Source organism: Notamacropus eugenii, chromosome 4 (genome assembly GCF_028372415.1).
Source record: "Notamacropus eugenii isolate mMacEug1 chromosome 4, mMacEug1.pri_v2, whole genome shotgun sequence".
Classification (NCBI taxonomy): Eukaryota; Metazoa; Chordata; class Mammalia; order Diprotodontia; family Macropodidae; genus Notamacropus; species Notamacropus eugenii.
This window is the reverse complement of record NC_092875.1, coordinates 152,676,964-152,689,451: the sequence shown is the minus strand read 5'-3', so window position 1 is coordinate 152,689,451 and position 12,488 is coordinate 152,676,964. Positions and strand designations below refer to the sequence as shown.

At 34.3% G+C, this 12,488-nt stretch overlaps 1 protein-coding gene across 23 annotated transcripts in view; it reads left to right on the top strand.

The window, feature by feature from the left end:
• The window catches only part of VPS13B (vacuolar protein sorting 13 homolog B), a 1,048,068-nt gene that overhangs the window by 181,268 nt on the left and 854,312 nt on the right, over nucleotides 1-12,488 (top strand). The gene's annotated exons all lie outside the window — the stretch shown is intronic.

Here is a 12,488-nt window from a genome sequence, read left to right as displayed (position 1 = left end):
TACTCCATAAACGTAAAGTGAAAGATGAACTACCACAGGACAATTGAGTTTGTTTGTTTTTTTCAATTTGTTAATAAGTTTTTCCAAATTTCTTTTCTCTTTTTCTTTAAAAATTCTTTTTAAGGGATAGCTCTATGGGATGGAGGAAGCTTACTCAATGTTGATAATAAACTATATAAAAGCAAAATATTAAAGTAAATTTTTCTATAAAGGAATGAGAATAATAATAATAAATAGCATTTATATAGTGCTTACTTTGTGCCAGGCACTGTGCTTATCACTTTACTGTTATATATTATCTCATTTGATTCTTATAGTAATCCTGGGAGGTAGATGCTATTATTATCCCCATTTTACAGTTGAGGAAATTGAGACAAACAGAATTAAGTGACTTGCCCAAGGTCACATAGCTGCTAAGTGTCTGAGGCCACATTTGAATTTGGGAAGATGAGTCTTCCTGACTCCATGTCCTACACTCTATTCATCATGCCATGTAGCTGTCCCCTATTGTAGAGATAGTGACATGAAATTATCTTATCATTTTCTGGAGATCTCTGTCAAAAGCAGAAAAACGAATTGTTTATTGATATGTCTTTTAATGATAATTTAGTTCTTCAGTGATAGTTGAACAAGTGAGGCAAGCTATTATTTTGGATCTGATTTTCACAAAGTAGAATGAATTGGATAATGGGATAGAAATAATGGGAATATTAATTGTCCTACTTCATCTTTGAATTTGTGCTGGAGGAATTGAAACAGATAGATTATTATTATTATTCATCCTACATTTGGGGAAATATTTCAAAAGTTATAGAAAAAGAATGGGTGAGTGTTCGGCCTAGAGGCCGATGGACTACCCGAGTCTTACCTTTTCACTGGTCTTCAGCAGCCAACTGGATAAACGTATTGAGAGAAGGGACTTTCCAGAGTCGAACAAGGGTTAGGCTTTATTCAGGGTCTTGGTTACATGTGCAAGGTGAATTCTTCCTCAGGAGAGAGGAATCCTCCTCCTCCCAAGGGGCAAGGATCGTACAGCAAGAGGATGGGAGTGGAGGAGGGGAGGGACCCTCCTCCCTCTAAGGGCCCCTCAGTGCAAAGGGAACCTTCAGGCTTTGCTGACCCTACTTAAGCTCTCCCACCGCATAGTTTGCATGTGAATACCGTGCCTGCTCTCAGCCCCTAGCTAGTCAACAACAGGTGTGCTCAGACCACGGGCCAATCTCAAGGATGGGATGCTCTCCCCAGCAAGTTTCTCACTGAGAAGAGGTGGAAATGCACGAGATAGCCCGTGTTTCTCTCCTCAATCCCCAGCTGTTCCCTGGGGGGCCTCATGAGAACTCTGAGGTTTAGAAGTCCTCACTTTTACCTGCCTGAGACTGTCCACGTGAAAGCTGAGCTTACACCCCTAACAGGTGAGCTTTTTTTTTTTGTAGTCCTAATCATGTGAAGAGCTTACCAGTTCATAAATTTTAATAATTTTCCTGTTTTTGACTCTTATTTTGGTTTAGATTTGATAGCTTACATGGCAAATGAAAATATACAAAGAATAACAGTATCTTTTGCTGGATCTGACTCTTCTCACTTTGTATTTTACTGAAGGCACAAATAAGCATGGAACATATGTTATTAAATAATATAAATTAAATAATTAGATGAGAAAATATAGTTTTATTTCATTTTCCTTTTGGAAAATTTGGTGTTATATACATACAGTTATATGATTGATAGGGTGGATAGTTGGATAAGTAAATATCTGCTTCCAGTTTCTGGTGGAGCTATGAATTGGTATAACCTTTTTAGAAAGTAATAAACATCGTACAATGAACATTATAAAAAACTGTCCACATAAGTTGACCTGTTGGTCACAGTAGCTGGGAAACAGGCTTAGAATTGATATAGAGGAAAACTTTCCAACAATTAGAGCTATTCAGTATATCCTTGGACATGTGAAACCTAGTAACAAAAATCTAGAGGGGAGCCTATCATTTACCAGCAATCCCGTTTCATGGTCTTTTAATAGGGAAGGGAGAGAGCTCATGGGTACATTTTTTGCTCTCTCTGAGATTTCCTATGATCTTCCTATAAAAGAAGTGTATATTACAGGGTTTTTCTTCCTTTGGTTATTGTACCCCATACAGTTGTTGTTGAAATCTTTCTTTTCCCCTGCCCCCGCCCCATTTCAGGCTACCTGAGTGATATTAGTAGGCATAGGATGAATGAAGTTAGATGTTAGTAAAAATGCGTAGGATTTGATGACTAACGGAATTGTATGGTAATGAGGAGCCAAGGCTAGTCCAACATTTACAGCTTGTGTGACTGTGAGTGTTGATACTATCAATAGAAATAGAAATATAAGAGAGCAAGCTGACTGAGAATGAGTAGGTGGAAATGACATAGAGTATGGAATGATGGGATATCTATGTAAAAATGTCCACCAGGTGGAGTTGCATGGCTTGAGCTCACTAGATTAGGTGTTTGAAGTATATTGTATGTCTTTCCAGCCCACACACATATCCATAATTGATTTGGTAATATGTGGTAATATTTGGAAAATGTACATATGTACGTACATATGTATTCCTAAACTCTGTACACATATGCCTGCTCTATATATGCAGGTAATCAATTGATCAGCAAGCATTTCACTTCCTGCTCTGTACCTACTGCTAGGCACGTACAGATATTAAAAAAAAAAAAAATCCTACTCTAAATGAGCTTATGTTCTATAGGGAGAGACAATATGTACATATGTTTATTCAGACCCTAGTTTTTTGCTTTTATTATAGACTTCTTTTAAAAAAATGATTGAGGAACAGAATCAGGCTCAGACTTGGATCTATACTGGATATTTTTTTCTTAAGCTTTCATAAAGGGTTTAAAAAAGTTTGCTACTCTTATTTTTTTCCACATTCTATTTTATTTTGTTTTTAGTGTCACATTCTGTCTTTTTCTCATATGAAAATGAAATTGATAGAGCGAATGCTTGTAGCAGCTGCTTTCAGGTAGAGCTCACTTTCCCTTCATATTGAGGTAAAGGAAAGAGTATGTCCCAATTTATGTCTGTTCTTGCTATATCTTCTGAGTTAATTTTCCTTTATAAAAGTTTAAATGCATTCAGCACAGAGTAAAGTCTGAGTCTGTGGTTCTAGTTGGAGAATACAGTTACTACTACACAATGGACATTGTTTATGCCTTTAGAGATCTTTTCTTTCAGATCTTATCTCTAACAAGACACAATCCTCATAATAGAAAATAAGATAACAGTATATAGATTTACCAGTTCTCAGGCTATTAGAGCCTGCTTTTTAGGATTTGCTAATGTCATTCTAGCTCCATTATTATTATGATCATGATTTTGTGCTGTTGGTCAGAAAAGTTCTTTATGAAAAGTTATGCTGCATCAAAGTAGTTAATCAACAGACAAGTATTTATTAAGCAATTTGACAGTCTATGCCAAAGGAAGATTAATTCAGTAGTGTTAAACAATAGGGCAACTTTGGGCCTTTTAGTTATCTGGGTTGTAGAAGGAAGACTGTGACTAGGAAAAACACCCACTTGATTTTAGTGACAGATCCTGTAATTCCTCTAACTGATTATTGCAATAACCTGCTTGTTGGGACTGTCTCAAGTTTCTCCCCACTTCAGTCCATCCTCCATTCAGCCACTAAAGTAATTTTCCTAAAATGCAAGTGTAATCATGTACCCCTCTACTATATAAACTGCAGTGGCTTCCTTTACCTTCAGGAACAAAAACAAAATGCTCTGTTTGGAATTCAAAGCCCTTCATAAAATCTAGCTCCCTCCTACCTTTCCTGTTTTCTTACACCTTAATCCCCCAACATATATTTTCAGTCTAGTGACACTGGCCTGCTGGCTATTCCATGAATAAGAAACTCCATCTCTTGGCTCCAGGAGTTTTTCTCTGGCTGTTTTATGTAATACTGTAGAAAACTAGTTCTTGGTTTCATATGTGGTACTCAAGTGTCTAAACCTAGCCCTTTTGACTTAGAACCTAACTAGATTCAGTTAAAAAGATATTTATTGCTTATTATATACAGGGCACTGAGAGGGACAAAAATAAAAGAGAAAAAAACCCTGCTTTTATAGAACATCCCTTTATTTACAACTGACATTACAGAATGCATCTATTCCATGTATTGAAGTAGCACTATTAATTAAAATTGCCAAACAAAAGGCAGTGTGGTATGGTGAAAAGAGGAGAGACCTCCCCAGAGCTGCTGAGTTAATTTTTATAAAAGATAGGTCTGATGGTGTTATTTCCTTGTACAAAAATTTTCAGTATCTCCCTATTGCTTAGATAAAATACAAACCCTTTGGGCTAGCATTTATAGCCCTCACTTTCCTTGAGAGACAAAGAAATAATGGTACAGTAGAAAAAGATCTGATCCTAGATTTAGAGGACCTTGGTTACAGTCTCACCTCTGACACTTTCTTCCTCTGTGAATTTGGAAGTCTTTTAACCCCATGGGTTTGTAGAGGTCTCTAGGTGGTTTGGAGTCATTGGATTTAGAGTCAGGAAGATGTAAGTTCAATTACTGTTTTAGAGCTGTGAGATCCTGGGCATGTAACTTAATCCATATGCCTCACTTTCCTCATCTCTAAAATGAAGGATTTGGACTCAGAATCTATAGTCCCTTCAAGGACATAATGTATAAGACTACGATACTCTGCATTTTTGCTCAACTGGCCTGCTATGTTCCCTGCTCTCCTCGTTCTCTCTCTTTTCACCATGAGTTGATGTAGACTTCATGAATGCCTTCTACTCCCATACCTGAAATATGCATATACCTTGCATTACCTCCATCTCTTAGAATTTTTAACTGTTTCAGCTTCCTTCACATGCCATGTTGACTGTAGTGCAATTTCTTATTATCTGAGTTGTTAATGTTTTCTTCTTCCTCAAATTGCCTTGTTTGTATTTACCTTTGTTTGTGTTTTACTCCTTATATAGCAAGTGAACTCCCTAGATTCAGGGATGGTTTCATTTTTGTCTTAGTATTCCTACCACCTGTCTCAGGGCAGCCTTCCCTTCCTCTTGGCTAGCTCAGTTGATTAGTCACAGATTATCATGGATAATGAGGTGTTAATGTGTTAACAAGGTGTTAACACCCTGTTATCACTTTAAGAAAAAGCTAAGTCTATGTGAGTTAGAAGGGAGAAAGCCATTGAGTAAATCATAATTGACTACACCTTTGGGTGACTCTTACAAAATACAGTTGGAGAGACAGTTATGGTAGTAGCAGTCCATGAGGATAAACCCTGGCCCTGTAGAAGAAATTGCTCTAGTAGGAAGAGCAGAATTTCTCTCCTTCCCACCTCATTGACCATAGGAATTGTACTGATCATTCAGAAGGAGACATTTCATGAACCAATTGGAGAATGTTAGATATGAGGAAACAGACACACACTCTCCAGCTAGACACAGACACAGAGAGGCAGTCACTTGGGGAAGGAAGCAGTATGACCACTGGCAGCAGAGAAGAGAGCTCTGGCTATTTACTCAAGATAGAAATAGTACTTGCAATGGAGAGCTGGGACCTCTGAGAAGAGAAAAGAAAATGAAGACTTAAAGTAGTGCAATTATGTGTTGCTTAGACCATGTGTGTTCCATGTTTGTTTGTCTTACTACTGCTGTACTCTAACTTTGTGCCCAGTGTGTGCTTGTTGTGTGCACTTGTGGAAGGGTTTACTCCAGGTTTGTAGGGGCAAGGGTGAGATATTTTGTAGCCACCATTTTTCTATGCCATTTTAGTAAATACCTTTACTTTGAGACAACCATGTCTACTTGCTGATTAGTAATGATTATCATGTTATAGGGTATCTTGAGCTTTAGTTGGAAGAAATTTAGAGAGTATACCTTAGACGCTCGAGGTAGTAGTCACCTTCTGAGGAGTAGCTCAGAAGGAGTGCTGTCCCTAGCACAATAACATGAAAAAATAGGTGTTTAATTAATTCAGTTTTCCTAACTCCTGGTCCAGTGCTCTATCCACATCATCTACCATATGTATCATATATAGCAGTGATCAAAGTATTGAAGTACAAATCAGTATCCTTTTTAAGGTCCTAGAACTTTGAAGCATGCTAAGATAGTTTGTATTTAGGTCATGTATTTCCTGTATAGATAATAATACTTGTAATCTCATTTTGAAAACCTCTGACTCAGAACTGACTGAAATGCATTAACTAACCAAAAAAAATTATTTTTGGATGATTTAACAAGTCTCATCTCATTTTCTGTTTTCTGTTGTAAGTCACATAAATTGTTATTGAAAAACTCCTTATTCAGACATTTTAAAAACAAGTATAATGTAAATTATATGTAGAAATATTTGCCCTACTCTTAAGAAAAGAAAAAGCCAAAATCTAAGTATGTAAAAACCTAGGCATATTGCTACTGTGTGCAGAAATAAATCTAAATTTTGTTAACTTTGTACAATACATTTGTAATCTTAGTAGGTTTGGGAAACTCTAGTAGCAGGTTAAAAAATTTTTTTGGGGGGAAAAAATGAACTAATCGTATTTTACTGTACCAGGATATGAGTAATAACAAAAATTACATTTTTGGAACATTTTGCAGGTTTGAACCTTGCATTTGGGGACTCTATGTAAACTTTTGGAGCCAGCTGTTTGGGAGTATATTCTTTCACACACTATGAGGTGTTGATTTTAAAAGAATGGGTTGCTGTTCTTAAAGTTTACACACTGCAAAGTTTCATGACACTCTTGTGAATGTGAATGGATTGGTTAAAACAGTTCCTTTGCTTGAAACATACAGGCTCTATTCTTTGTTTTGTGTTTTATTTTGTTTTGAAACAGAGTAGAAAATTATTTCTTTAAAGATTTGCCAGATTTATTCTGTGATCTCAACAAATTGGTATTACATTTTGTTGTAATAGCAAGTTTGAACTGAGTATTCTAAGAATCATTTAATGAAGATTAATTTTCAGTCTTTGCCACTACCTATAAGGACTAGCTAGTTCATTCTTATTTCCTTAAATTTATCCTGGAGTTTGTCCAAGTTTAATTTTAATGAGTTGTTTATCCCGCTAGTTACATTAGGATTTATTTTCCTCTAGAGTATAATGTTTGAGTTGAAAGTTTTTTAACCTGTTCTGTTAAATGAACATGTGTTTAGATGTAAACTTCAGCTCTGAACATTGGAAATAAATATTTGTGATATAAATGATCTTAACTATTGTTGATAAGTACATTTAAAATGACAGTTTTAATCATATTTTAAAAAATTGCATATGGTTTGCTTGTAGTGAAGGTCTTTTAATTACTAATTTTTAATCTCAGTTTAGAGTATTTTTATGCCAAAAAAGATAAAAAATTTTACCCAAAATATATTTGATAGCTCTAAAGTATCTCATCCTCCCTTCCCCCCATATATATAGAAGATCTCAGAGTATCATATATATATGAGCATCAGTGGTAGGATGTATTGTACATATGTGTGTGTGTGTGCGTGTGTATGCTTATTTAGTGTTTCTTATTCAAAGTTAGCTGAATATAGTTCATGATCATTTGACATATTTTGTTGTATCAACAGGTGCAATATGGTAGCAAACGTCTATTTTCAGATTGTTTTACAATAAAATATTTGGCCACACAGTCATCATCATGATGAAGTATTATGAAATGCACTTTTATCTGTGGCCAGTTGTAGTTAGTTTCTTTTAAGAAACATTTGTTGCACATGTGTTGCAATTAATTCATTCTTTTTAGTATTGTGATTTTATGCATAAAGTGAGTTATTTCTTAAACTCTATATTAAAAAACTGTGAAAAGAAAAAGACTAATTTTTTCTTAGATGTTATTAAAAACTGTTTAAAAATAGATGTTTTATAATTTGCATATAATTATGTTCAATACAATGTTATTATTCATTGGGGAAACTTTTTATGAGAGTATGTTACTTTCAAAGTCAAATTAAGTCAGAATAGTAACTGAACAAATCAAATATATAGTTATCTTTCACATTAGAATAAAGCAGTTCTGGCTTGTTTCTTTGTACCTATTGCTATAACCTTCTGAATTTGGCCTTTTCTATACTATAGCTATTTTTAAATGCTGGACTGTTACTAGTTGCAGACATTGATTCAATTAATGATACCCATTGCCCAGTAGGTGCATTGTTCCACTGACTTTCTATTGTCATTTTTCACATTTCTCTTAAGAAATTATTTTGTTGTCCAATTCCATCATCAGGAATTTGAGAAATCAAGTTTAGAAAGCCAATTTTCTTTTTTATAAAACCTATTTTAAACCAAAAAAAAAAAAAAAGTAAAGTAAATGATTTAACAAGTCTAAATTTAGAGAAATAGTAAGGAAATAATAAAGATGAAGCATAAACTCCTGATTTGGGCTTGCTTCATATGCAACATAAATGAAAGAGCACACTGGGTTTCTTAACAATGGCACAATAGTAGAACACTCTAAGAGAAAACTTATACAGCTTCTCTTAATGTTGCAAAGGCTTTGTTAATAGACATTTTTAGTCCAATTAATGAGGCCTCCTCCTTTCCTCTCTCCTTTCCTCTTCTTTGCTTATGTAACTCTTTCTTTTTGTATACAATTCAAGTCCTACCCCCTCCATCAATTCCTCAATCTAACTGTCCTCATCTCTATGCTGAAATTGTTTACCAGGCCTCTAATGATCTACTTCAATCTGGGGATTTACCTGAGTCTTCAGTCTACTTGAATTCTTCAGAGAATTTTGGTACATTTCATTCATTCATTGTTTATAGAGTATACACTATAGTTATTGTACTGTGCATTATAGAAGGTAATAGATTAATAAAAAATAAGCGTTATGTACTTACTATGTGTAGGAACTGTATGAGTTGCTAGTATAGAAAGCTGAAAAATTATAATCTCTCTGCCCATAGAGCTTAAAATCCATAATAAGGGGATGAGATATGCATACATATAATTGTATTGCTACCCCGAGGAATCTGTGATATCATTATTATAAGTGTTCTCTTGTACAGTGCTTGTCATAATACATCCAGACTCTCTCATGCTGTGTGCAAGTAAGAAAATTAATGTGTACACAATAGAAGCATTGGCTTCAAAGACAGAACATCAGGATTCAAATCCCACCTCTGTCATTTACTACCTGGGTAACCTTGAGCATGACACTTAGCTTTTGTCAGTCATGACGTTCCTTACAGGAGTGTTATGAATGTCAATTGATATGTATATTATATCTAGACATCATATATGTACAGATATATATGTGTATCACACCATATGATGTGTGTTTAATATTTGTGTATATGGTATATGTAAATATATGTGTATATACATATATATGACATAACTTTGTGAGCCTTAAAGCATTATATACATTTTAAACTATTATTACTTTAAATGTATTGTTATTGGTGTCTTTTGACATTACTGCCCCTATATCTCTTTCTTTCCCCCTTCCCATCACTTATGACAAAGGAAAAAAGGAAGAAATGACAAATCAATAAAACCAATCAACATACAGAAAAAAAATCTTGCTATAAGCAGTGTTTCCTATCTGTAAAGCCCCTATATAAAATTTGGGGAGAAGTGTATTCTCATATCTCTTCATTGGGGCCAAAAATGTTCATTATATTTCCCTGACATTCAATTTCAGTTGATTGGTGGATGTCGGTCTTTCTAATTATCAAATCATGTCAAATCAAGAAGCATTTATGATGTGTCAGGCACTTGGCCAAGTCCTAGGGATATAGAAAAAAGGCAAAAACAGTAATTCCTTGTTTCTAGTTCTTTGTGACCATGCTCTAAATATTTATTTGTAATTTTTTCAATTTTCAATTTTAATAAAAAGTGAGAAAAAACATTCCCATGTACACAGCAGACCATAAATAAGAGAAAATTCAATATAGAACAATAAATTTCCATTTCAAGAAAACCTGTATAATAGGTACTACACATTATTTTTAAAGATGCCCAGCTATTCTTTTCCTCCTTGTTGGTTTTCTTTTGTTCTCTGCTGTGCACTTTTTACTTTATTTTACCCCATTACTTTATTCCAACATCCTATTTAAGAGATGGTCATTTCCCCCAATTTTCTGCGTTCCTTCTATTCTTGGCTACACAATTTTTATTTGTACAAGAAAATATTAATTAAAAATGGTCAGAATTATCCTTTTTACACTTCAACAATGCTCTCACTTTATAATGTAGTTTAAAGTCTGGTACTGCTTAATCTACTTCCTTTACATCTTTTTTCTCTGATTTCTTTGAAGTTCTTTTCTTTTTGTTCTAGCAAATGAACTTTTGTTACTATTTTTTCTAACTCAATAATGTAATTTTTTAGTGGTTTAATGGGGATGCCATTGACTACATAGGTTAGTTAGATCTGAGGTATTTGTATAAAAAGTGTTTTATATTTATGATCATTTAGTTCCTGTGTCTATTTGGCATGTATACACTCCAGTATTTTATAATGTGTAGGTATTTTAAATAGTCTAAAACAATATTGAGTAATATTACTGACCCAGTGTAGATTCTCTTATTTTTTCATTTTGATTTAATTGGTTTTTACTTATTCTGAGATCATGATCACTATTCCTGCTTTTTTTACACGCTAAATTCTGTTCCTACCCTTTATTTTATCTTTGTATATATCTCTCACTTTTTAAATGTTTCCGGAAAACAGTATGTTGTTGAAATCAAATTTTTAATCTGGTACTCATTTCCATTTTATGGGTAAATTTGTTCCATTTACATTCTAAACTACAGTTATGTGTTGTGTATTCTCCTCCTTCCTATTTTTCTTCACTATCCATCTTATCCTATTTACCCTATCCCTCCTCCGCTGTATTTCTACCTGCTACCTTGTCCTCTTATTCCTTAACCTGCCTGCCCCTCAAAGAATCCCTACCTTATCCTCGCCCCCCCCACCTTATCTACTTCCCTTCTTATTTCTTCCTGAATTTAGACTTTTATACTCTTCTAGATATATATATGTTGTTCTCTCTTTAATCCATTATTGATTGAGAATAAAGTTCCAGTACTACTCACCCTCCCTCCTACTAGGTTCTCCTGTATTAATTTTTCCTTTTGTACCTCATTTGTATGAGATAAAATTACTGTTTTATCTCTCCCTACAGTTTTATTTTTTAGAATCACCCCATCATTCTCATTTCAGCTCTTTCCTTTCTTTCAAACGACCCAAATAATGATGATAATCTTGAGTACTGCTAATATTTTTATATATATATGAAGTAAACAAGTTGACCTTATTGAGTTCCTTATAATTGGTCTTTAATGTTTACCTTATATTTCTCCTGGGTGTCATATGCCATATTTTCCCTTAAATTCTGGGGTTTTTGTTAGAAAAACATGATGAGTTTGTTAAATGTTCATCCCCACGCCCCCACCCCCATTTAGGATTATACTTAACTTTGCTGAGTTAGTTACCCTTGGTCATAACCCCAGCTCTTTTGCTCTATGGTATTCCAAGACCTATTGTCCTTCAATGTACTAGCTGCTGGGTCTTGTGTAATCCTCATCATAGCTACACAATATTTAATTTTTGTTGTTGTTGCTACTGCTTCCATTGTTTTTTCTTTAACCTGGGAACCTTGAAACTTGGCTATGATATTCCTGTAAGTTTTTCGCCTGGGATCTCTTTCAGGTGGTGATTGGTGAATTTTTTCTATTTCTACTTTGCCTTCTTATTCTAGAACTTCAGGGCAATATGGCAATTTTCCTCAATAATTTCTTGTAATAGTATGTCAGAATTCTTTTTTTAATTGTAATTTTCAGGAAGCTCAATTATTCTTATATTATTTCTCCTTGATCTGTTCTCCAGATCAGTTGTTTTTCTGATGAGATGTTTTACTTTCTCTTGTATTTTTTCATTCTTTTGATTTTGTTTTATGATTTCTTGGTGTTTTAGAACATTATTAGCTTCTGCTAGTCCAATTCTAATTTTTAAGGAATTATATTTTTCCTTAAGTTTTTGATTTTCTATTTCTAGTTGATTGACTTTCTTTTCATAATTTTCTTGATATTTTTGCATTGCTCTTATTTTTTAAAAATTATTCCTTAATCTCACTTATGTGATTTTTCATGTCCTTTTAAAATTCAACAGTTCATTTTGTACTTGGGACCATCTCATGTTTCTCAAAGGAGTAATTTTTTTAGCTTGTATTATCTTCCTCTGAATATGAACCCAGATCTTCTCCACCCCCATATCAGCTATCTATGGTTAATCATTTGCTTAATCATTTTTATTTATTTTTTGTTTTATTTTGTTTTTAGCAGCTATTAGTGTAATCAAGTTGTAGTCCCAAGCTATGGGGAATGATGCCTCAAGCCTCAGGTCCTTTTTACTGTTATTTTTTGAGGCTTGAGGCTTAACCTTGGTCTGTCCCACTCCACCAGTAAGCCATTAGTAGGGCCCCCAGCTACACTATCCTGCAAATGATCATGCTTCCTGTGATTCTTCTGGTGGCTGC